The following is a 27,511-nucleotide window of genomic DNA, read 5'->3' on the forward strand; positions in this document are numbered from 1 at the left end:
GTTGATTCAGCTGCGGGATCACCACCACTGCAGAGATTGTTTAGGAATGGCAGCAGGCAGGTGTGAGTGCATCTGCATGTACAGGGAAGAGAAGACTTTTGGAGGATGGCCTGGTGTCAGGAAAGGCAGCAAAGAAGCCACTTCTCTCCAGGAAAAACATCAGTGACTGACTGATATCCTGCAAAAGGTACACGGATTGGACTGCTGAGGACTGGGGTAAACTCATTTTCTCCAATGAATCCCCTTTCCAATTGTTTGGGTCATCTGGAAAAAACCTTGTCCGGAGAAGAAACGTGAGCACTACCATCAGTTCTGTCTCATCCCAACAGTAAAGCATCCTGAGACCATTCATGTGTGGCGTTGCTTCTCAGCTAGGGAGTGGGGTCAACACAACCATAAAGAATAATAAAGAATGGTACAAAAACATCCTCTGAGAGCAACGTCTCCCAACCATCCAAGAACAGGTTGGTGAGGAACAATGCCTTTTCCAGCATGATGGAGCACCTTGCCATACGGCAAAATTGATAGCTAAGTGGCTTGGGGAACAAAACTTTACCATTTTGGGTCCATGGCCAGCAAACTCCCTAGAGCTTAAACCCATTGAGAACATGCGGTCAATCCTCAAGAGGCAGGTGAACAAAAAGTACCCCACAAATTCTGACAAACTCCAAGGATTGATTATGCGAGAATGGGCTGCCATCAGTCAGGATGTGGCCCAGAGGTTGATTGACAGCATGCCAGGGAGAGGTCTTGAAAAGGAAGGGTCAACACTGCACATATTGACTATTTGAATAAACTTCATGTAATTGTCAAGAAAAGCCTTCGACACTTATGGAATGTGTGTAATTATACTTCAGTATACCACCTGCCATCTGACAAGAAGGCCTAAAAACGCTGAAGCAGTAGACTTTGTGAAAATTAATATTTGTGTCATCCTTAAAACTTTTGGTCATGGCTGTAGTATACAGCCATGTATGGGGGCCACATGCGGCAGGTAATTAGCATGGCTGCTCGTGTCGACTGTCGAAGATCTCCACGCAATTGACACTTTCCTTTAAGTGGTCCAATTAGCATAACAAATGACTAGCCAAAAGGTCCTGAGGCTTCCTGTTGATTAATGTCATTTATCTTACGAGCCAGCAGCAGACGCCTGAATTGGCGCTAATGATCATATATACGTTTATACGCGGCTTGTATATTTTTCTTCTTCTTGAATGGAGATAGGCAAGCGGGCAGTCACTTTGATTGAGTGGAGCATAGCGGTCCGTTTTCACAGTGCTGTGGAAGGGGATGGTTAGAGGGTATTTTTTATTATTTTTTTAGTCATAATAGTTTTTTTTTCAATGTCAACTTAATGGAATAATTTTTATGTGTGCTTGGGTCCATCGGACACTGAGAGCAGCGCTCTTATACGTGCAATCAGTGGTTTAAAGCGGGTCTAAAATACATGCTAATATTCCCATTTTATTGATTTGGAAGTGCAGAGAAATAACTGTTGATGTGCTGGAGATATAGTATGCTCTTAGCTTCTTCTTTAACATGACAACACAGTGCACTTCCAGCTCTGAATTTCTGAACATATGGTGTCAGCCCTGCCTACTTCAATTGTGATGGATTACAAAGAACATACAACTATCAGAAGCAAAAGCTGATTCCTTTCAGACACCCTTGACCTGATTTCATTGGTAAATTAAAGGTAGTCTTAAAGGATAACTAAAGGCAATTTTTTATTTATTTTTAGTTTTGGATAGAGTGGGAGGGATTGGAACCCCTGTCTGTTTTTATTGCTGTCTGTGTCCCCATTAGGGAGATTCCCCCTCTCTTTTTGTCCTGTTTACCATTATCAGTGAAAGTAAAAGAAAATCCCAAATTTTGGGTTGTCCCCTGAAAAGAAATCAATGGGGACATTCATTCTGGTGACCTAGGGGTCCCTTAATTTGCAGGGATTTCCTCCCATTTCCTGTTTGGCAATGGGACAGCAAGTGAAGAGAAATCTCCCCAATTGGACTCTCTCCTCCCTTAAGCCTCGTACACACGCACCGATTGTTGGCCGACGATCAGCCGTCTTTTGTCCAGTGTTGTTGTGTTGGTTGAAATGTGCTCTAGACTGCACACAAATTTTGTCTGCCAACAACAACCAACTGCAGAAGTGATGTCATGATCTGGTTTACTTTCCGTGTGTTTTTTCTTCTCTGAGCATGCCCAGTTTTGCTCATCTGAATTTTGTCGACCAAAATCTGTACTGACTGAGGAACAATCGGCCGTTCTGGTGACGGCCAACAAAAATTTTATAGCCTGCACACCAGATTTTGTTCGGCCGAAAAGTCGCAGTCGGTTGTCGGAAGAATCATACTAACAAGCCGACAATCGGCCGATCGGACGTTGGCCGAAAATTTCTGGCCAACAATCGGTGCATGTGTACGGGGCTTTACTCTATCCAAATCCAAAATAAAATAAAAAAAAAAACGGTTTTGCCTATAGTTCTACTTTAACTCATTGTATTGAATGAAAGTTATCAACTCCTTTAGTACATTAGCCTGGCTGTCTCTGATTGAAACCTTGGTGGATGGATGTGGGTCACTGGGGTTGACTTTCTAAAAGTAGAGAGTGCAAAATCTGGTGCATGTAACCAATCAGCTTCTAATTGCTGCTTGTTCAATTGAGCTTTGACAAAATAAAAAAAAAATAAAAAACTGGAAGCTGATTGGTTTCTGTGCAGAGCTGCACTCACCAGTTTTAACAAATCAACTCCACTGTGACTCTATGCTTGGGTATATAAATTTCAGCTTAAGCTACTGAGTTCTATAAACAAGAACATTTTTACAACAGTGGATACATACTGTACCTCCCAACTTTTTGAGATGGAAATGTAGGACACCTATTAGCAAAAGTATGTAGGCATAGAACACCCCCCCCCCCCCCAACACACCCCCTTAAATGAGAATTGTATAAAAAATGATTGGTTAAACCCACAAGTGCTTTTTTTAACCGCTATTATTCCTTTATATTGGCTTTTGGAATTTACAAATGCAGCCATTTAGAAATTGGATGGAAGGTTTAGCACTAGGAAACATTTTTTGATAGATAAGTAATGCATGTTATATACTAAATTATATAGATCAGACCAAAATGAGGGACAAATGAGGAGGAAAGAGGGACAGAGGGACCTTTTCCCCAATGAGGGACAGTCCCTCGAAATCAGGTACAGTTGGGAGCTATGGTAGATAGTTGGATGCTGTGCCACACAAAAGAAGAAGCCTACAATTTTACCTGGTGACTGGACATAGCGATACATTATATTCATATAAAAACATTTAAAAAAATATTTATATTATATATATATATATATATATATATATATATATATATATAATATAAATATTTTATATAGATATATATTTATATATATTATATTTATATTATAATATTTTGAAGTATAAAAAATATATATATATATATATATATATATATATATATAAAATGCTAAAACAAAATCAAATTGTCTTTAACCGGTTCCGGACCGCCCACCGCATATATACTGTGGCAGGGCGGCCCGGCTGCGCGAAATCATGTACATGTACGTGATTTTGTACACGAGATGTCGGGGGCAAGCACGTGCCACCGGAGTGCCGCTCCCACTGTGATTGGACACAGCGGGAGACAATCAGTAGGTCTGGTAGCCGCGATGGCTGCCAGGACCCGCTGATCGTTCGGAGGAATGACAAGAACGGCAGTCTGCCTATGTAAATAAGGCAGGCAGCTGTTCTGTCAAGGAGTAAAAAAAAAGATCCTATGTTTCAGCTAAGCTGAACCACAGATCTCTTTTTTCTTCTAGTGCATCCACTCCCCCCACAGTTAGAAAGCACTCCCTAGGAAAACACTCATTGATCTCCCCTGGTGTTAACCCCTTCCCTGCCAGTGTCATTTAAACAGTATCAGTGCATTTTTTTTTTTTTTTTAGCACTGATCACTGTATTGGTGTCGCTGGTCCCCAAAAAGTATCAGCCGATACAAATCTGTAGCGGCAGATTTGTCCGCCGCAATGTTGCAGTCCCGCTAAAAAATCTCTGATCGCCGCCATTACTAGTAAAAACTATAAAAAATAAATAGAAAGTCTATAAATGTATGCTATAGACTGTAGAAGCTATAACTTTTGTGCAAACCGAACAATATACACTTATTAGAATTTTTTTTACCAAAAATATGTAGCAGAATACATTTTGGCTTAAAATAATGAAAAAAAAATAGATTTTTTTTTTATTATTGGACATGTTTTATAGCAGACAGTAAAAAATACAGTTTTTTTTTTTTTTTTTTTTAGAAATTTTGTTTTTTTTGGTTTATAGTGCAAAAAATAAAAACCACAGAGGTGATTAAATGAAGATAGCCCTGGGAGAGTTATGGAAACTCAAAAATGCTACTTTATTAACAAGGTCTAATTTGTAGAATTTTTAACACTTTATTGTTATCTCTATATTATTTTATCTTTATATTATAATTATTATTATTATTATATTATTATCTCTATATTATTATTATTGTTATGTTATCTCTGTAGTGTTATATGTTTGTACCCACAGACACAGGAGGTTACTCCTCCCAAAGCACGCTAAGATTCTGTACTCTGCAACCCTAATTTGCTGTACTCTGTAACCTTGATTTATTTATTTATTTATTTTTTATTTTTTTGTTAAATCTAATAAAACCATTTAGTGCCGGTTCACACTGGGGCGACCTGTGAGGCGACCTGGTCGCCTCACAGGTCGCCGCAGGTCGCCTCCCATAGGGAAGCTGCGGACCCGTTCTAATAGGAGTGACACAAGTCGCTCCGACCTAGAAAAAGGGTGCGGAGCTTCTTTGGGGCGACCAGGAGGCGACCGCCATAGACTTCAATGTTATGAAGTCCGTGGCGGCCGCTCCGAGGTCGCGGCGCGCTGCTCGCACCGCGATCTCGGAGGTCGCCCCTGCAAGTAGCGTCGCGGTAATGTGAACCGGCGCTTAAAACTAGATAAAAATAAATAAAAAAAAATAAATAAATAAAGAAAGCTCTATTTGTGGGGAAAAAAAGGCATCAATTTTATTTGGGTACAGCGCCGCACGACCGCGTAGTTGTCAGTTAAAGCAACGTAGTGCCGTATCGCAAAAAAAACCAAAAAAACTGGCCTGGTGAGGAAGGGGATACAACCTACCGGAGCTGAAGTGGTTAAAATGGGAAAAAAAATTGTAATTTAAAAACTAAAATGGAAGTTAAAAAAAAGTTTTAACATTTGCCAGTTCCTCTGAGGAATTAAACTGTCGTCAAAACAAGGATCAAATGAATATATCAAATGGAGGGAGATAATTTTGGAATATATTTATGGGCACGGACATGCATTTGGTGTCTTGTTTTCACACAAATAAAGCATCGCGCGTCTCCTTTGGGGACCTCTTATCCACGCCACATGTAGTTGAGAGATTTGCTAAGCGCGCCGTCTCATCCATATTCATGGCGGTTCCAGGATATCGAGGCAGATCAGAGGGATGTCAGCGAGATGTCACCGCTTGAATTCCCTCGCACATGCCAATAAGCCATCGACAGAAATAGCTGATATCAGTATATTCTGTGACAACGCTGCCAGTTGGAATGGGACGGCGCGCTAATGAAACGGAGGGGGCGAGGGGCAAATGGAGGAAACAGGACAGAGAGCGCAGGATACCATTCACTTTAAGTTGAACTCGCCATCGGGTTCCGAACAAAGGTCTGATGTTCCCGCTCTGACTTTGCACTTTTCCGCCATCTTTATTTAATTTTTTTTTAATTTACTGTATGACATATTTACTATTCATTGGGCATACGCGCTTCAAGCCGAACATTAGGCAAGCTGAACAGCTGTTAGACCTAAATGCTAATGTAACGGATGCAGAAAAGTTATGAAAACTAAAAGACTAAAAATTTTTTTTTACAATTTACACAACTTTCATCTAAGATTCACACATTTGTAATTTAACTTCTTAAAAAAGAATGTGATTCCTGGGAGAAAGTGGTTGTGATTCTTAGGGTGAAATCATTAAGTATGTGTTAATAAATTAAAATGTTAATAAAAATAGTAAAATAATAAGATCAACAATAAAAAAAAAAAATAAATAATACTAATAATAATAAATTAAATATATATATTTTTTTGCATACTTTAGGAGGCCGGAGGGAATCCAAAAAAAGAAAAGAGAACTGAAAATAGAAAAAATAAAAAACACTTAATGTTGAGCAGGAATGAAGAACTCGCCATTGGGTTCTGAACAAAAGTCTGATGTTCCCGCTCTGCACTTTTCCGCCATCTTTATTTAAATTTTTTTAATTTACTGTATGACATATTTACTATTCATTGGGCGTACGCACTTCAAGCGGAACACTAGGCAAGCTGAACAGCTGTTAGAGCTAAATGCTAATGTAACTGATGTAGAAAAGTTATGAAAACTAAAAAAAAAAAAAAATTTCAAAATATTTTTACAATTTACACAACTTTCATCTAAGATTCACACATTTGTAATATAACTTGTTAAAAAAGAATGTGAATCCTGGGTAGAAAGCAGTTGTGATTCTTAGGGTTAAATCATTAAGTATGTGTTAATAAATTAAAATGTTAATAAAAATAGTAAAATAATAAAATCAACAATAAAAAAATAAATAAAGTAATAATGAATTAAAGTTTTTTTTTTTTTATTAGTCTTTAGGAGGCCGGAGGGAATCCAAAAAAAAAAAAAAAAGAAAGAAAAGAGAACTGAAAATAGAAAAAAAAAAAAAGAAATAAAAACACTTTAAGTTGAGCAGGAATGAAGAATTCGCCATCGGGTTCTGAACATAGGTCTGATGTTGCCGCTCTGACTTTGCACTTTTCTGCCATCTTTATTTAAATTATTTTTTTAATTTACTGTATGACATATTTACTATTCTTTGGGCATACGCCCAAAGGTATGATTCTTGGGTGAAAACATTTACTATGTGTTAATAAATTAAAATGTTAACAAAAATAGTAAAATAATAAAATCAACAATAAAAAATAAATAAAGTAATAATAAATTAAATATATATATATTTGTTTGCATTCTTTAGGAGGCCGGAGGGAAACCAAAAAAAAAAAAGAAAAGAGAACTGAAAATAGAAAAAAACAAAAAAAAAAACACTTTAAACTGAGCAGGAATAAACAGGAATAAAGAACTCGGCATTGGGTTCTGAACAAAGGTCTGATGTTCCCGCTCTGACTTTACACTTTTCCGCCATCTTTATTAAATTTTTTTTTTAATTTACTGTATGACATATTTACTATTCTTTAGGCATTCGCACTTCAAGCTGAACACTAGGCAAGCTGAACAGCTGTTAGAGCTAAATGCTAATGTAACTGATGCAGAAAAGTTATGAAAACTAAAAAAAAAAAAAATATTTCAAAATATTTTTACAATTTACACAACTTTCATCTAAGATTTACACATTTGTAATTGAATTTGTTAAAAAAAAAATGTGAATTCTGGGAGAAAGTGGTTGCCATTCTTAGGGTGAAAACATTTAGTATGTGTTAATAAATTAAAATGTTAATGAAAATAGTAAAATAATAAAATCAACAATATTAAATAAAGTAATAATAAATTAAGGTTGTATTATTTTTTTTTATTAGCATTCTTTAGGAGGCCGGAGGGAATCCAAAAAAAACAAGAAAGAAAAAGAAAAGAGAACTGAAAATAGAAAAAAAAAAAAAAAAACTTTAAGTTGAGCAGGAATGAACAAAGGTCTGATGTTCCCGCTCTGACTTTGCACTTTTCCGCCATCTTTATTTACATTTTTTTGAAATTTACTGTATGCCATATTTACTATTCTTTGGGCATACGCACTTCAAGCGGAACACTAGGCAAGCTGAACAGCTGTTAGACCTAAATGCTAATGCAACTGATGCAGAAAAGTTATAAAAACTAAAAAAAAAAATTAATAAAAAGGGATCTATTTCTTAATATTTTTTACAATTTACACAACTCTCATCTAAGATTCACACATTTGTAATTTAATTTGTGAAAAAAGAATGTGAATACTGGGAGAAAGTGGTTGTGATTCTTGGGTGAAAACATTTACTATGTGTTAATAAATTAAAATGTTAATAAAAATAGTAAAATAATAAAATCAACAATAAAAAAATAAATAAAGTAATAATAAATTAAATATATATATTTTTTGCATACTTTAGGAGGCCGGAGGGAATCCAAAAAAAAACAAAAAGAAAAAAAAACAAATAAAAACACTTTAATTTGAGCAGGAATGAAGAACTCGCCATCGGGTTCTGAACAAAGGTCTGATGTTCCCGCTCTGACTTTTCACTTTTCCGCCATCTTTATTTACATTTTTTTTTAATTTACTGTATGCCATATTTACTATTCTTTGGGCATACGCACTTCAAGAGGAACACTAGGCAAACTGAACAGCTGTTAGACCTAAATGCTAATGTAACTGATGCAGAAAAGTTATGGAAACTAAAATAAATAAATAAATAAATAAATAAAAAGGGATCTATTTCTAAATATTTTTTTACAATTCACTCAACTTTCATCTAAGGTTCACACATTTGTATTTGAATTTGTTAAAAAAGAATGTGAATCCTGGGAGAACGTGGTGTGATTCTTGGGTGAAAACATTAAGGGCCGGTTCACACTACTCCGACTTGTCAGGCGACTTGGTCGCCTGACAAGTAGCGCTCCATGCTGTGCAATGGAACCGTTCTAATCAGAGCAACTCAAGTCGCTCCCACTTAGAAAAAGGTTCCTGCACTACTTTTGGGCGAAGTCGGAGCGACTTGCATTGACTTCTATTCTGAGAAGTCGTTTGCAAGCCGCGATGAAGTCGTGCTGCACGGGCGAATTCAAAGTCGCCCAAAGTCGGGGCGACTTTGAGTCGTGGTAGTGTGAACCGGCTCTTAGTATATGTTAATAAATTAAAATGTTAATAAAAATTGTAAAATAATAAAATCAACAATAATAAATAAATAAAGTAATAATTAATTTTTTTTTTTTTATTTGCATTCTTTAGGAGGCCGGAGGGAAACCAAAAAAAAAGAAAAGAAAACTGAAAATAGAAAAAAAATAAAATAAAAACACTCCACTTAAATCAGTTAACACAGTGCAAACTGCAGAAGTATCCAGAAAATCCCTGCATGGTTGGGGTGAGATGAGCATTGTAGGAATATGTATGGGGCCAGGCCTAGGTCAGATAAAAAAATTCATACAGTATGTTATAGAAATAGTAATAAGTATGGGTGGTGGTTGGGGGTCCAGGGGCCTTTCTCAATAGAAGGGGACACCATACACCCAACACAGATCCCGTCTCTCGGTTTATAAAATAAAAAGTAAAATTAATAATAAAGAAAATAAAATAAAAATGAATACATATTAAAAAAAAATATATATATATATATAAAAAGTATGGGTGGTGGTTGAGGATCCAGGGGCCTTTCTCAATAGAAGGGGACTCCATAAACCCAACACAGATCCCGTCTCTCGGCTTATAAAATAAAAAGTAAAATTAATAATAAAGAAAATAAAATAAAAATGAATACATATTAATAAAAAATAAATAAAAATAAGTATGGGTGGTGGTTGAGGGTCCAGGGGCCTTTCTCAATAGAAGGGGACTCCATACACCCAGCACAGATCCCGTCTCTAGGTTTCTAAAATAAAAAGTAAAATGAATAATAAAGAAAATAAAATAAAAATGAATACATATTAAAAAAAAATATATATATATATATAATAAGTATGGGTGGTGGTTGAGGATCCAGGGGCCTTTCTCAATAGAAGGGGACTCCATACACCCAACACAGATCCCGTCTCTCGGTTTATAAAATAAAAAGTAAAATGAATAATAAAGAAAAGAAAAGAAAAATGAATACATATTAAAAAAAAATATATATATATATATATATATATATATATATATATATATATATATATATATATATATATATATATAAAATAAGTATGGGTGGTGGTTGAGGATTCAGGGGCCTTTCTCAATAGAAGGGGACTCCATACACCCAACACAGATCCCGTCTCTTGGTTTATAAAATAAAAAGTAAAATCAATAATAAAGAAAATAAAATAAAAATGAATAAATATTAAAAAAAAAAAAAAACTATCTGGTGATCCTTCCATTTCCCTAACTTCCTCTACTAGGGTGACAATGCTCCTTGATCTGCTCCATCAGAAGGGGCAATGTTGTCACCTAGGATGTTCTGTTGACTATAAGCTGTACAGCCTGCATTGTTCTTCACCTAAAGCTTTAACTCCATCCACAGGTCCAGAATGGCTATCACCATGGATTCAAAGTGAAGCCCTGGGAGGATTCATGACATTTGTGGGTTGCAAATTTTGCCAGAAATAAGGAGTAATCTATAATGCAGTGCTTAGCCTTTACTCCTGGTCAACTGAGCCACAGTTTGAAGGAATAGATAAGGTGCATTACTAGGTCCATTGTGGTACGCTGGAAGCCCATTCAAAGTGAATGGTTTACCATACTACAAAACAGGTCCATACGTCACATAACATACTTTAACATGGGTGCAATAAAGCATCATAAACATGAGAATCCGGCCTAGAAATTATTTTTTAGGGGTGACCCTTATAGGGACTTCAATCCGCATTCAAGGACCCAAGAGAAGAAAAACAAAGGGTTGCGATTTGTCTTCTAGGCATAAAGTTTCTGATTAAGATGTTCTACTTTTCTGTGGAGTTCTCGGATGATATTTTAAGCCTTTAGATGCTGCAAAGTTCTCACTTTCTTCATGTTTCACTTTGTTCCTCTGGTGTGAAGGTTTCCCGTCATGATCCTTTAAGTATTTCGTGAACACTCCATAAATTAGCGCCATTGCACCTATCTATGGTAAACCCTGACATAAGAATACATCAGTTTGCCGTTCTTGAAAAAAAAAAAAATATGTTTTTTTTAAAAGGTGTCCCAAATCTTATGAATAATACATTTTCTCCAAGTGCAGAAGACAGAAAATGGTCAACCAGCCTCAAAAAAACATTGGATAAAGGCAGGGATCTCCAAACTTTCTAAACAAAGGGTCGTTTTACTGTCCTTCAAACTATAGGGGGGTCGGACTGTGGCCACTGGGAGAAGAAAAGGTCCCGACAGCACTGGGGAAAAACAATGCCCCATGGTGTGAGTGGGAGGAATTGTACCCCATTGTTGGTGCCAATGGGAGGTATTGTGTCCTATCATTGGTGTTATTATTGGGCCTCATTGTTGGTGTCATTGGGAGAAATTGTACCCCATCATTGGTATCATTAGGAAGAATTGTGTCACATCGTTGATGTCTTTGGGCCTCATTATTGGTGTCATTGGGAGAAATTGTGTACCATTATGGTGTCATTGGGAGGAATTGTGTACCATTATGGTGTCATTGGGAGAAATTGTGTACCATCATTGGTGTCATTGGGAGAAATTGTGTACCATTATGGTGTCATTGAGAGGAATTGTGTACCATCATGGAGTCATTGGGAGGAATTGTGTACCATTATGGTGTCATTGGGAGGAATTGTGTACCATCATGGAGTCATTGGGAGGAATTGTGTACCATTATGGTGTCATTGGGAGAAATTGTGTACCATTATGGAGTCATTGGGAGGAATTGTGTACCATTATGGAGTCATTGGGAGGAATTGTGCACCATTATGGAGTCATTGGGAGGAATTGTGTACCATTATGGAGTCATTGGGAGGAATTGTGAACCATTATGGAGTCATTGGGAGGAATTGTGTACCATTATGGTGTCATTGGGAGAAATTGTGTACCATTATGGAGTCATTGGGAGGAATTGTGTACCATTATGGAGTCATTGGGAGGAATTGTGCACCATTATGGAGTCCTTGGGAGGAATTGTGTACCATTATGGTGTCATTGGGAGGAATTGTGTACCACTATGGTGTCATTGGGAGGAATTGTGTACCACTATGGTGTCATTGGGAGGAATTGTGTACCATTATGGTGTCATTGGGAGGAATTCTGTACCACTATGGTGTCATTGGGAGGAATTGTGTACCACTATGGTGTCATTGGGAGGAATTGTGCCCCATCATTGATGTCACCGGGACGATATGTGCACTATCGCTGGTGTCATTGGGAGAAATTGTGCCCCATTTATTGGTGTCAGTGAGGGGATTTATGCCTCATTGTTGGTATCCATGGATTAAACAGTGCCACAAGGGTCAGATAAAAGGTAAAAAGGGCAGTTTGGGGACCGCTGGTTTAAGGCAGACTTTCCAAAAATATGGTTCCAAATCATGGGATACTGTTAACCCCTCACATTGCCCACGTTTCTTTTGCCCAGTCTATGGATGGGTTTTCAGGTTTTCAATTTATGATTACCCCCTAAGCATAAATTCCCCCTCCTACCAGTACAAATCCAACTCCTGTTAAAAACCCCTTCCCAGCACGAATCTTTTCCCTCCCCAACCAACCAAGCTCAAATCCTCTGATTTCCCATATGCCCCGACCACAAATCGACTCCCCCCCCCAAAAAGAAAATTCCCTCTTCTACGCCACAAATTTCTCCCCTGGGCACAAATCCTCTCCCCACACTTCTAATCACCCCACACCCCCCCCCGAGTATACATTTTTCCCAATCCCCCATCGTAGTACAACCCCCCCCCCACAATTTCCCCTCCTAGCACAAACCACCTCCCCCCACCATATTACCTTTCCCCCATACCCCCTCTCAACACAAATCCTCTCAAATCACCACTCCTAGCACACCTCCCCAAATTTCTTCTCCTAGAGCAATTCCTATCCAGTGCTACCACCCAAATCCTCCTTCCCAAAACAAACCCTCTTCCCCCAACCTTCTTGTGATGCCCCCCACCTCATATGATACCAGAATGCCCCTGGGCAGCCGCCCCTCCTGCCCACCCTTATCCCGGCCCTGCTTGCTAATGTTTATGCTGATCTGGATGCAAAATGTCTTCTTATGCCTAGTTCTTACTGTTAATTACATTGTATGCTAAATTGCGTTAATACCAGTGGCGGCCCGTCCATTGGGGGCGCAGGGGCGCTGCCCCCTTTATCCATGCGTCCGGCCCCCTAATCTACATGCAGGGCGCCAGATGCATGGATTCCAATTTTTTTTTTTTAAGCACCTGATTAGAGACAGAGGCTCTAATAGGCTTCAAACAAGGGTGGGCTCGGGGCGCAGAGCACTGCGCCCTGAGCCCACCCAGTTGTGTGACAAATAGCGAATGAATATTCGCTATTGCCACAGTGATTCTCCTCCCGTCCAATCCGGAAGCGGGTCCTGAGACCTGTTTCCTGATTGGCCAAAAGGAGAAGGCATACTATTGGCCAAGAAGGGGGGAGGGGAGACGGCCATCGAGAAGGGACATAAAGGAGCCTAAGGGGGAAGATGCCGCCGCCGACCTAGCAGTCCGGAGGAACAAGGTAAGTAAACTGGTGGGGGGGGGACACGTAGTGGTGCAGGCTGGAGTGATATGGGGGGGGGTCCGCGGCCAGGTCCGTCTGTTGCCCCCCCCCCCGACTGATGGAGCACCAGCCATAACTGGTTATTACCATTGTTATTCCATTTTTATGTTTGCCTAGTTACCAACCATATGGGGTGACAATATATTAAGTTTGCCTAAGCTACCGTATCTTTAATAAAGCACTACTATTGGGTGCAAAGTATAACATTCAGTGCTTTCCTGTGATATTTTATGTTTGTACACTCAACCTGGTGTGTCAGAGGGGCTGAGGTTCTTTAGAAGGCCAAAGCAAAGATGGATGGCATCAGAGAGCTGCAACCGGTTGGGCAGTGACGGGAAAGGCCTTCATGGGGCCAGTCACATAAAGAGAAGGAAGCCTGAGTAGGCGAGGATTAAGGTAAATATTCCTTACTCATCATCCCCTAGGCCAGTGGTGGTGAACCTTGGCACCCCAGATGTTTTGGAACTACATGCCCCATGATGCTCATGCCCTCTGCAGTGTAGTGGAGCATCAGGGGAAATGTTGTTCCAAAACATCTGGGGTGCCAAGGTTCACCCTCACTGCCCGAGGCAAAACAAGCAGCTAACCCTTGGTTGCAGCTAACCCTTGGTTGATAGGGGAACCCCCAAGTTTCGACAGAGTTCAGCTTCAAAAGACAACTTCACTTTCTCAATAATTCAGTTTTAGACCCTCAATGCACTCCTGTGCCCGGCGTGCAATATTCAGGAATAATACCATTTTCATTCCCCCTATCCTGCAGCTGCTGTAAAATTTCAATAAACCTCCCTCTCTTTCCCGAGTCTTACAAAACAATAATGAAAAGTGTGGCGCGCCAGTCATTTGCATGCGGAAAGAAAAGTACGACATCCAATTCTTTTCATAACGGTCTCATTGTTTGCCCCCAAAAGGGTTTTCCGCGGAGCTTTAAAAGAAAGGCGGCGTTGTATTTTTTTTTTTTTTTTTATCACCAATGCCACTATAAATATATTAAAAAGCAATATTAAAGGAATACGAAGAGCAGGGTAATTTAATCAAATTCATGAGATTGAATAACCCCAAGGCAATGATGGTGGTGGTGAATTGGTGGGGGACGGGGGTTTGGGACAGGGGGGGATCGGCGATGGAAATATTTCAGGAATTCAGCGGCGGATTGGTGGGGCTGGGGCCGGATGTCTGACAATTCCAAGAATAAAATGGTAGAGGTTTTTTTTTTTTTGAGTCAGTAAAAAACAATTTTGCGTCCTCTTTGTCAAGGGAGCGCATTGCACAAAAATGCAGTGACAGCAGGGTAATTACTGGGCAAGTTGTTTAACTCACCCCTATGGGACACTAATGGATTTGCCTCCTTGTGCTGATCATAAAGTGATTTTACAGCAGTTAAAAGAGCATTGACCAGCAGGGAGGGAGGGCGGAATTGATCTGGTGTAAGCTTGTAATCATTTCTCAGCTAGTTTGGGATTACTTAAAGGCGCATGGACTTCAACATTTTTTTTTTTTTTTTTGGGCTTAAAATATTTTTTTTTTAAAAGGTGGAGCTGAGATCTTTAGCATATTTGACATCTGGTTTGCTGAAGCATAGATAATTACGCTCTTTATTTATTTTTTTTTATAAAAATCTTTTTTTTTTTTTTTTTATAAAAAAATATATATTATTTTATCCTTTGTAGCATCTCAGTGCTGCTGATGTCTTTGCAGCCACTTTGCAGCTACTTCCTGTCCACCAGTGATGGCTTCATGGCATTATTCACATTGGGTTTTCTGATGGTGACAACAGAAATGTGTGTTAGAACAGCCATTTGTAGTCTCTATTGGAAGCCCATTTGACAACGCAAAAGCACAATTAGGAAACAGGTTGTCACCCTATAACAGTTGCTGTGGGCACTATGGGACGATGTTGAATTTTGAGGGCACAATGGGGGTCTGGAGACTTTGCATGGGCTGGGAGGCAATGTGGGAGGTTGGGGTACACTGGTGGGCACTGTGGGACACTGTTAGAGGTTGGGGGCACTATGGGGAGCTGGAAGCTTGGCTGGGGGGCACTGTGGGAGATTGGAGTACACTGGTGGGCATTGTGGGACACTGTTGGAGGTTGGGGGAACTATGGGGAGCTGGAAGCTTGGCAGGGGGTTGGGGGGCACTGAGGGAGGCTGGGGTACAGTGGTGGGCACTGTGGGACACTGTTAGAGGTTGGGGGAACTATGGGGAGCTGGAAGCTTGGCAGGTGCCTGGGGGGCACTTTGGGAGGTTGGGGTACACTGATGGTCACTGTGGGCCAATGTTAGAGGTTGGGGGCACTATGGGGAGCTGGAAGCTTGGCAGAGGCCTGGGGGTTACTTTGAGAGGTTGGGGTACACTGGTGGGCACTGTGGGACACTTCTCGAGGTTGGGGGCACTATGAGGAGCTGGAAGCTTGGCAGGGGGCTGGGGGGCACTGTGGGACACTGTTAGAGGTTGGGGGCACTATGGGGAGATGGAAGCTTGGCAGGGGGGGGGCACTGTGGGACACTGTTACAGGTTGGGGGCACTATGGGGAGCTGGAAGCTTGGTAGGGGGCTGGGGGCACTGTGGGACACTGTAAGAGTTTGGGGGCACTATGAGGATCTGGAAGCTTGACAGGGGGCTTTTTTTGCACTGTGGGACACTGTTAGAGGTTGGGGGAACAATGGGGAGCTGGCAGCTTGGCAGGGGGCTGGTGGGCACTGTGGGACACTGTCAGAGGTTGGGGGCACTATGGGGAGCTGGAAGCTTGGCAGGGGGTTGGGGGGCACTGAGGGAGGTTGGGGTACACTGATGGTCACTGTGGGACAATGTTAGAGGTTGGGGGCACTATGGGGAGCTGGAAGCTTGGCAGAGGCCTGGGGGTTACTTTTAGAGGTTGGGGTACACTGGTGGGCACTGTGGGACACTTCTAGAGGTTGGGGGCACTATGAGGAGCTGGAAGCTTGGCAGGGGGCTGGGGGGCACTGTGGGACACTGTTAGAGGTTGGGGGCACTATGGGGAGATGGAAGCTTGGCAGGGGGGGGGGGCACTGTGGGACACTGTTACAGGTTGGGGGCACTATGGGGAGCTGGAAGCTTGGTAGGGGGCTGGGGGCACTGTGGGACACTGTAAGAGTTTGGGGGCACTATGAGGATCTGGAAGCTTGACAGGGGGATTTTTTGCACTGTGGGACACTGTTAGAGGTTGGGGGAACAATGGGGAGCTGGCAGCTTGGCAGGGGGCTGGTGGGCACTGTGGGACACTGTCAGAGGTTGGGGGCACTATGGGGAGCTGGAAGCTTGGCAGGGGGCTGGGGGCACTGTGGGAGGTTGGGGTACACTGGTGGGCACTGTGGGACACTGTTAGAGGTTGGGGGAACTATGGGGAGCTGGAAGCTTGGCAGGGGGCTAGGGGGCACTGTGGGATGTTGAGGGCATGTGTGTTAAAACAGCCACTTGTAGTCTTCAACACAGGAAGCCCAGGAGGCGGAGCGTCTCCTCCGGGGAAGGTCCCTCATGTAATCGTGGTGTGCGCAATGACATCAGACATCAGCGCACTCCATCTCATGCAGGGCAGGCTGGATATTCTAGGTCGGTGGGAGCTGCTAACACAGGAGTGACAAGAGGACAGACAGTGGGTGTTTGGTGGACCAGTCCGGTGGTGAGTTATGGAAGAAGATAACAGTTTATATAATATTTTCATGATATTATATATATATATAATGGATATGGGGGCCTTATGGTGGGCCTGATTTTTTTTTTTTGAAAGGGGGGGGGGGGGGGGCAGTATTTCATTCTTTGACCCAGGCAGCACGGTGTCTTGGGCCAGCCCTGACATTTATGGCAAAATCGAATAACAAACCTTTTGGCAGATAAAAAATGACTCCCGTCTGTTTCAACTATCTGGCTTGGTGGACCACTGTAGTAGGTTAGTTGGCACCATAGGAGCTGGAGGTTAGGGGATCTGCAGGTGGTTGGAGTTTACGAGAGAGGGAGACCTGGCAGTGGGCTACAGCTCTAGGCCACAATCATGGCGTAACATAATAATGAATCCTTTGGCAGATAAAAGCGGTCTCCATATGTTCAACTATGTATCTATCTGTGTGCCATGGTGGACCACTATAGGAGGTTGGGTGGCACTATGAGAGCTGGAGGGTTAGGGGCTCTGCAATCGGGATGCCCCCCGGTTTAACAGACCAGCACACTAGTTAGATCACGTCCATGGCATACCCATATTTCAATCATGTATCTGTCTGTCCCACTTGTTTAATGAGGATATAATGGAAGACCTTCTTTAATCATTGGACGCTCACCGCTCCGATCTTGTACGTCTTTTTTCCCACAGATAAATGCTGATCTATTTCAGTAGAATTATTGTTTTATATTCTGTGACCTCCCTCCTTCTCCTATATCTGAATATACATTCTAATCATCCGGAATTCTTCCTCGGAGGCACGAGCCGGTACTGGGAATTTGCTCGGTGGTCTTTAATGCTCAGTTGCTCCCCAGAGCTCCATAAGAGCCGTCTTCTCTCTCCCCGAATTGGCTATAAAGGCGTTTTCCCTTTTTATACGCTCTGGGATGAAAATGAATGCACGCCGTAAAGTGGCGCAGCCCTTCGTTATCACACAATTTTCCTTAAATAAAAACATTGCCTTTTTTTTTTTTTTCCACGTCCGTCGGCTGGAATTTTTTTTTGGGTCCTGCCTAATAAATATGGATTGATTGTGCTACAAGATAGTGCTAAGCAGTTTGTTAAAAATATATAAAAATCAATATGTTTAGCGGAGAGCAGCTTGTGCAAAGAAGTCGGGAAGTTCTCTGGTGCCCCCCGCCTAAAAGAAAAAAACACCAACCAATCCGCATTCAGCGACTAAAGAGGATCTCTGGCCTCCCCTTTAGTCTTGCACAGTCGTACCGTCTCCTCTCCTGTACTAATATGGCTCCCTCTGATTTCACTGCACACTGCGAGCTGCTCACAATGTTTACTAGAAGCTGCAGAAAGTCAGGTGAGGGGTCACCTCTGATAGGAAGCTAAAGACTCTCTGCATTTCTGTCAGGATCAGAGGGGGGGGATGGATGGATAGATGGAAGGATAGATAAATAGATTGACTGACTTATGATAGATAGATAGATAGATAGATAGATAGATAGATAGATAGATAGATAGATAGATAGATAGATAGATAGATAGATAGATAGATAGATAGATAGATAGATAGATAGATAGATAGATAGATAGATAGATAGATAGATAATGGATTGATGGATGGATAGATAGATAGATAATGGATTGATGGATAGATGGGATAAATAGATTGACTGACTTATGATAGATAGATAGATAGATAGATAGATAGATAGATAGATAGATAGATAGATAGATAGATAGATAGATAGATAGATAGATAGATAGATAGATAGATAGATAGATAGATAGATAGATAGATAGATAGATAGATAGATAGATAGATAGATAGATAGATAGATAGATAGATAGATAATGGATACATTGATTAATGAATGGATGGATAGATGGAAGGATAGATAAATAGATTGACTGACTTATGATAGATGGCTAGATAGATAGATAGATAGATAGATAGATAGATAGATAGATAGATAGATAGATAGATAGATAGATAGATAGATAGATAGATAGATAGATAGATAGATAGATAAATAAATAGATAATGGATAAATGGATTGATGGATGAATAGATGGGATACATAGATATACTAACATATGAAAGATAGATAGACAGACAGACAGACAGACAGATAGATAGATAGATAGATAGATAGATAGATAGATAGATAGATAGATAGATAGATAGATAGATAGATAGATAGATAGATAGATAGATAGATAGATAGATAATTGGATAGCAATATCATGGATAAATTGATTGATGAATGGATGGATAGATGGAAGGATAGATAAATAGATAGACAGACTTATAATAGATAGATAGATAGATAGATAGATAGATAGATAGATAGATAGATAGATAGATAGATAGATAGATAGATAATGGACAAATGGATTGATGGATGAATAGATGGGATAAATAGATATACTAACTTATGAAAGATAGATAGATAGATAGATAGATAGATAGATAGATAGATAGATAGATAGATAGATAGATAGATAGATAGATAGATAGATAGATAGATAGATAGATAGATAGATAGATAGATAGATAGATAATTGGATAGAGAGATAATGAATAAATGGATTGATGAATGGATGGATAGATGGAAGGATAGATAAATAGATAGACAGACTTATAATAGATAGATAGATAGATAGATAGATAGATAGATAGATAGATAGATAGATAGATAGATAGATAGATAGATAGATAGATAGATAGATAGATAGATAGATAGATAATGGACAAATGGATTGATGGATGAATAGATGGGATAAATAGATATACTAACTTATGAAAGATAGATAAATAGATAGGTAGATAGATAGATAGATAGATAGATAGATAGATAGATAGATAGATAGATAGATAGATAGATAGATAGATAGATAGATAGATAGATAGATAATTGGATAGAGAGATAATGAATAAATGGATTGATGAATGGATGGATAGATGGAAGGATAGATAGATAGATAGATAGATAGATAGATAGATAGATAGATAGATAGATAGATAGATAGATAGATAGATAGATAGATAGATAGATAGATAACAGACTGTGTGGTTAGTTCTGTACTCTCTTTCCCTCTACACAGAACAATTAGCGGAGGGTGAACGCCCCGTCTGTACATTTAACAAGGTAACGGCGGTAAATTTCGCCATAAAGCCGTCTCGGTTGCCGTCACCCGGGAGCGCACAGAGAACAGGGCAGCGGAAGGGACATAAAAAAAGTTCTCAGAAAATCCATAATTCAGTTGTCACAGCAAAAAAACAAAAAGATAATTAGGTGAACTCCGGCAAAGGCGTCTTAGCTGCGGGCGCGGGTCGGGGGAGGGGGGTATCAGGTCGACGCGGCAATCTTTTGTTTTATTTGTCTACTGAGCTCTGAGTCAAGACGGGGCCCCTCACCCGCTCGCTCCCCTCCTTCGTTCCGCCAAGTTTTGTGCCTTCGCGCCCAGTGGTGATAACTGCCAGTGATACTGGGACAAGAGGGGAAGAACTCACATCCCTCCCGTGGCTGGAGATATGTCTTCAAAAGTCACTGTCATTTCCTAAACCAGTGATGGCGAACCTCGGCACCCTAGATGTTTTGGAACTACATTTCCCATGATGCTCATGCACTCTGCAGTGTAGTTGAGCATCATGGGAAATGTAGTTCCAAAACATCTGGGGGTGCCAAGGTTCGCCATCACTGCCCAAATATTGAGTCCCGCTTACATCCATGCACCCTCATTTTGTGATCCACTCATTCTATGTTGAATTTGTCCATTGATTTCCTAGAAGTATCCATCCACCAAGACACATACCGGATAGTGATGTCGCGAACATAAAATTCGCCGTTCGCTAACGGCGAACGCGAACATCGGCGAATGTTCGCGAACCGGCGAACATTGCGAACCGCCATAGACTTTAATAGGCAGGCGAATTTTAAAACCCACAGGGACTCTTTCTGGCCACAATATTGATGGAAAAGTTGTTTCAAGGGGACAAACACCTGGACTGTGGCATGCCGGAGAGGGATCCATGGCAAAACTCCCATGGAAAATTACGTAGTTGACGCAGAGTCGGTTTTATTCCATAAAGGGCATAAATCACCTAACATTCCTAAATTGTTTGGAATAACGTGCTTTAAAACATCCAGTGTGTGAATACGATCAGGTATGATGTTGTATCGATCAGGTAGTGTAAGGGTTACGCCCGCTTCACAGTGACAGACCAAACTCCCCGTTTAACGCACCGCAAACATCCGCAAACAGACCAGAACCGACCAAAGTGGGACAGGAACTGGGCTTTTAGGGTTAGGTTTAGTGTTAGGGGCTAGGGTTAGGGTTACGGTGAGATACTTAGGGTTAGAGTTAGTAACCCTACCCCTACGCCTCTAACCCTAACCGTCTAACCCTAAGCACTAAAAATAACCCTAGCCCTAACCCTAACCCTAATTCTAATTTTTTTTCTGGTTCTGGACATGCTACAGAGCTGAAACTTCACAGGTACACTTTTTAGACCCACAGACACTGAATCACACAAAAAAGTTCTTAAAAATTGTAATTTTTTGTTAGAGCCAATTATTGGAAAATTAAAAAAAAAATAAAAATAAAAAATGTCTTTGGATTTAGCATCTGGGGGGGTCTAAAAAGTGTACCTGTGAAGTTTCAGCTCTGTAGCATGTCCAGAACCAGAAAAAAATACGAATTAGGGTTAGGGCTAGGGTTAGGCTTAGGGCTAGGGTTAGGGCTAGGGTTAGGTTTAGGGTTAGGGTTATTTTTATGGCTAGGCTTAGAGGGTTAGGGTTAAGGTTAGAGGGTTAGGGTTATGGTTAGAGGGTTAGGGTTAGGTTTAGTGTTAGGGGCTAGGGTTAGGGTTACGGTGAGATACTTAGGGTTAGAGTTAGTAGCCCTACCCCTACCCCTCTAACTCTAACCCTCTAACCCTAAGCACTAAAAATAACCCTAACCTTAGCCCTGACCCTAACCCTAGCCCTAACCCTAATTCTATTTTTTTTCTGGTTCTGGACATGCTACAGAGCTGAAACTTCACAGGTACACTTTTTAGACCCCCCCAGACACTAATCCAAAAAAAGTCATGCCTGCCACCGTATATATCAGTGGTGGGTGGGCAGTGGCACTGCAGTGGGCACAGTACACTCTGTGGACCTGACAGTCACTGGCACGCAGGCAACTGCAATTATAAAAAAAATATATATATTTTTACTTTGCAAGCTGCTGTGCCACCGTATATATATCAGTGGTGGGCAGTGCACTGCAGTGGGTACAGTGCACTCTGTGGACCTGACACAGCACTCACTGCAATTATGACAGAGGAAAAAAAAAAATATTTTTTAAAATGCAAGGTACTGTGCCTGTGCCACCCGAAATGAGTGTGGTGTGCACACAGTACAGTCTGTGGTGGTTCTGTGGCCTCTCACACACAGCGGGCAGGCAACTGCAGTGTACAATAGATATATATGTATATATATAAATAAAAAAAAATACTCAATTACCAGCCCTTAAAAGGGATTTTGGGGACACTAGATATATATATATATATATATATATATATATATATATAAAGAAAAAACTCAATTACCAGCCCTTAAAAGGGCTTTTGGGGACACTAGATATATATATATATATATATATATATATATATATATATATATATATATATATATATATGTAAAAAAAAAAAATACACAAATACCATCCCTTAGAAGGGCTTTTTGGGGTGCTGTCAGGATGCTGTCCTTACAGCAGTAGTGGACCAAGAACACTGACTAGCAAGACCAGGAACCACTGACTAACAACTGTCCCTAGCTATTAACAGCAGCAGCAGCAGCAACACTCTCCCTGCTCTCACTAACACACAGCTTCAGAATGATCTAAGATGGATGCTGCCCTTGCTTATTTATAGGAGGTGGGAGGGTGTGGGAGGGAGGTATGCTGATTGGCTGGAAATGTGCCTGCTGACTGTGAAGTTCAGGGTCAAAGTTTGCCTCAATGATGTAATATAGGGGGCGGACCGAACATCGCATATGTTCGCCCGCAGCGGCGAACGCGAACATGCTAAGTTCGCCGGGAACTGTCCGCCGGCGAACAGTTCGGTACATCTCTAATACCGGACCCTCTGTTCCCAATGGAGTGCAACATGGGGGTGCAAATGCATGCCCTGTGGTGCATTCAAGGGTCAGGCGTGATGCCTACTTCACCGATGTGTGTTAGGACCAATTAGGAATAAATAGAAGCAAGCCCAATCCTTGCTTCCAGCATTAAAACATGGTGCCAACGTCCACCCATTGGTGTCTACCTGAAAGAACAACAAAATTTGGACACCCTTCCTGAAGACCAAAGGAGGTCGTCATGGTCTCCATTGAAGAAGATACCTCTTCTCTCTGTATAAAATTCCATTCCATTCCATAGCCTCCTCCTCCTCCTCCCCACCGACTTTCCACTTTTTTTTATTGCGCTTGCAGAATATTTTGAAAACTTCGGAGTAAAGCGAGCCGGACTGAACCAACCAATTAGCATAGCAATATCGAGAATCCTTAGCGGGCTCTGCAGCAGACGTAAGGTCAGGTACTGGCATATGAGCTGGATTTCTGTACGGGAAATGAGCTTGGCCTTGTCGATTCTTTAATCAAGATTTTGGTTGCCGCCGTCGGTGCGACTGACATTTTCCATGTCTTGGCATTATCATCTGGAACGCCGAGGAACGTTCGTACATTCCAAGGGTTTTACATACTAATTTCCCCCCACACCTCTCCTGGCAAACTTAACCCTTCTTTGTCGCAGGAGCGAAGGTGGTGGTCGCCGATTTAATGACCTGCAGTATGTTGCGTTGTACGAATGCCAGAGGCCCATGCCACTTCTCAATTCAGGGATTGTCTCTGCGGTGCCCAGTCACTGGAGCCCTCGGAATATAACCTTTGTTTCCCAACAGACATTCTACCTGCACACAGAGATCAGATAAAATCATTTCTGTTGGCTTGGCTGCCGCCGCAAGAGACTGGCGTGTGGGATGAATGTGGATGAATAACATAAAAATTCTACACTATAATAACAATGATAAAAAACAACAATAATAATAATAATATTATCGTACATTTTGATAATAATAATAATATGAATATGAATAATAATATGAATATGAATATTGTTATTATTATTTTTTTTATCATTGTTAGTATAGTAGTTATTAATTATAAATAGTAGTAGTAGTAGTTATAAATAGTAGCAGTTATAGTATTTATAATAATAATAATAATAATAATAATAATAATAATAATAATAATAATAATAATATTATCTTTAATTTTGATAATAATAATAATAATAATAATAATAATAATAATAATAATAATAATAATAATAATAATAATAATATTATTATTATTATTATTACCATTATACTGCTACTAGTGAGGTAGAATATGCTAATAATAATAATAATAATAATAATAATAATAATAATAATAATAATATAACAATTCTACACTATAATAACAATGATAAAAAAACAACAATATGAATAATAATAGTATCCTTAATTGTGATAATAATAATAATAAAAAAATAATAATAATAATAATAATAATAATAATAATAATAATAATAATAATAATAATAATAATAATACAATAATAATAATAATAATAATATGAATATTATTATTGTTGTTGTTTTTTATCATTGCTATTATAGTATTATGTTATTATAAGTAGTAGTAGTTATAGTATTTATAATAATAATAACAAAAATAATATTATCTTTAATTTTGATAATAATATTATTATTATTGTTATTGTTATTATTATTATTATTATTATTACTATTAGTAATATTACTATAACTACTACTAGTTATACTACTACTACTTTTACTTCTACCAACAGGGCTGGCCCAAGACATTGTGCTGCCTGGGTCCAAGAATGAAATCACCCCCCTCCCCCGGCCAAAAAAAAAAAACGGGCAGCAGTAAGAGATGGGGAAATACTGCCCATAACGTGCCGCAAACTGATGACACACAAAACTGCTGAAAAAAAAAAAAAAAAAATCCTCTTGGGCGTCAAGATTCTGCCCAGCAGGACCCATGGTAGGGCTGGCCCTGACTACCAATAATATTGATATAAAGAAATATAATTTAGCAGTAGAATATTACATATAAAATAAAAGCAATAATAATTAAAAAAATAATAGTTTTTTCTTTTACTAAGTTCATGTTTTTTTCGATAGATAGATAGATAGATAGATAGATAGATAGATAGATAGATAGATAGAATCTTTTGTTTACAAAAAATGATTTATTCCATAACAAAGGATCTGCAGAGCACTGTGCAGTATCTAAATAAATAGGAGTGGTCCCTTTCAGGTAAACTCTCTCTAACTGAAACCTCAGACAGATTATAGTGATACATTTATTTCCTAAAGGGAAACTAACATGGCTTGAACAAAGCCCTTTTTTTTGCTATCTGAAAAAAAGAATAAGTATATATATATATATATATATATATATATATATATATATATATATATATATATATATATATATATATATATATAGTGTATATATATATATATATATATATATATATATATATATATATATATATATATATCTACATGACATACACATGTCTGAAATGAAGTAGCCCCAGGTGCTCAGCAAAGTAGATATGATCCGAAAGATAATGTGGCACTCATAGGACTTGAAAGGTGACGACTCAGTGATGAGGTTTATTTTGATGATTGGATGAGGCACAATCTCCTCTTCCTGTGAAAGATGAACTTGTGTCCAAACGTCGAAATGAACCTCATCACCCAGTGTTCACCGTTCAGGCCCCAAGGATATGAAACGTCAGTTTAAAGATATATATATATATTAACAAGTACCTTTGTTTTATAAAAATGCTTTTATTTTGGAACCAATGACTCCCAGAGCACTGCGGGTTAGCTAAACAGACAGCACAGAACTACTTGTCTAGTTGTCTTCTGTCAGGTAAATCCTCTCTAAAGGAAACCTCAGACAAAGCAAAAGTATTGGAGGGAGAGTCTCTGACATAATCAATTATGTGTGTGAATTTCAGCTAGAGCTACTGGAGTCTGTATATATACTGTATATATATATGTGTGTTTTCTTTTAACAACCAGGATAAGAAGAAACTGGAAAATTTAAAAGGGAGCCTAAAGGTGCAACTTCTTCCTGGATATAATACAAAACATATGTAGGCAGTATTTTATATTTGCATGTTTAGAATTAATACAATTACATGGATAATATTATTAATATTAATAACAATAATAATAATAATTATTACAATTATTATTATTACTCATGCATAGTCCTAAAAGGCGTGTTTGTCTTAAAGTGACACAGTTAGAGACTGCCAGTCATTAAGCAAGGGCAGCAATGGAAGCCTTTGAATATCCCTTTTTTTTAAACTCTTACTTTTTGGCAGAGTCCCTCCTTAGTAATTTACAGGCTGTCTCTTAAAAGGAGAACTGGTGGTGTCAGGATAGAAATGGCCGTACCCCTTCCAGGTTAGATGACTTGTAGCTTGAATTTTTTTGGCTTTTCTGCATTTTTTTTATATATTTTTTTACACATTTCCGTCTTATTTACTAATTATTATTATTTTTTCTTTTACATATTTCCTTCTTATTTACTTTTTATTTATTTTTACATATTTCCTTCTTATTTACGTTGTATTTATTTTATTTTTTTTTTACATATTTCCTTCTTATTTGCTTTTTATTTCTTTTTTTGAATGAAGATATATTTTTCCAGGACCACAGACTGTGATAGATGTTAATAAACTCAGATAAGGTCTGGGGAAGGGGGAGGCGGGCAGTATGTGATATGAAGGCTCAGAAACCAATCTGGAGGTCTTTAGGCTGCGTTGTGCAGGCGTGCGATATGTCAGCGTGTGGAGATGGATGTCTTCCAGCAGCGCACAGATGCATAAAAAAAAAAAAAAAAAAAAAAAAAAAAAAAACATTCTTCCTGGAATTTTCTCTAATCTTACCCCCTTTGGTGTCGGCCTGCTGGGTAACGGTGTTTTATGAGATCCTTGGTTTAAATCTGACCTCCAGCCTTCTCTTTCATCTTGCACAGTTGTACCCTCTCCTCTTCTGTACTGAAAATGCGGATTCTGATTTTACTGCACACTGTGAGCTCCTCACAATGTTCATTAGAAACTGCAGCAGGTCTGCAGCAACTCTGTAGCAACTAGTAATGCTGATGGACTCCCAGCATCATCTAGTCCTTGCCTCCCCAGACTTACTGTCCCTGGCCCACCACTTTATTTGTTTAGGCATCATCCAGGGTCACCCTCTACTTCCTGAACTGAAATGCTATAAAGTGGACACAATCATGTAAATCCTGC

At 39.5% G+C, this 27,511-nt stretch overlaps 1 protein-coding gene across 14 annotated transcripts in view; it reads right to left on the reverse strand.

Moving 5' to 3' along the window:
- Positions 1-27,511, reverse strand: part of CELF4 (CUGBP Elav-like family member 4) — a 1,612,756-nt gene that overhangs the window by 723,196 nt on the left and 862,049 nt on the right. The gene's annotated exons all lie outside the window — the stretch shown is intronic.

The sequence above is a fragment of the Pelophylax lessonae genome, assembly GCF_965119305.1.
Source record: "Pelophylax lessonae genome assembly, chromosome: 1".
Lineage (NCBI taxonomy): Eukaryota > Metazoa > Chordata > Amphibia > Anura > Ranidae > Pelophylax > Pelophylax lessonae.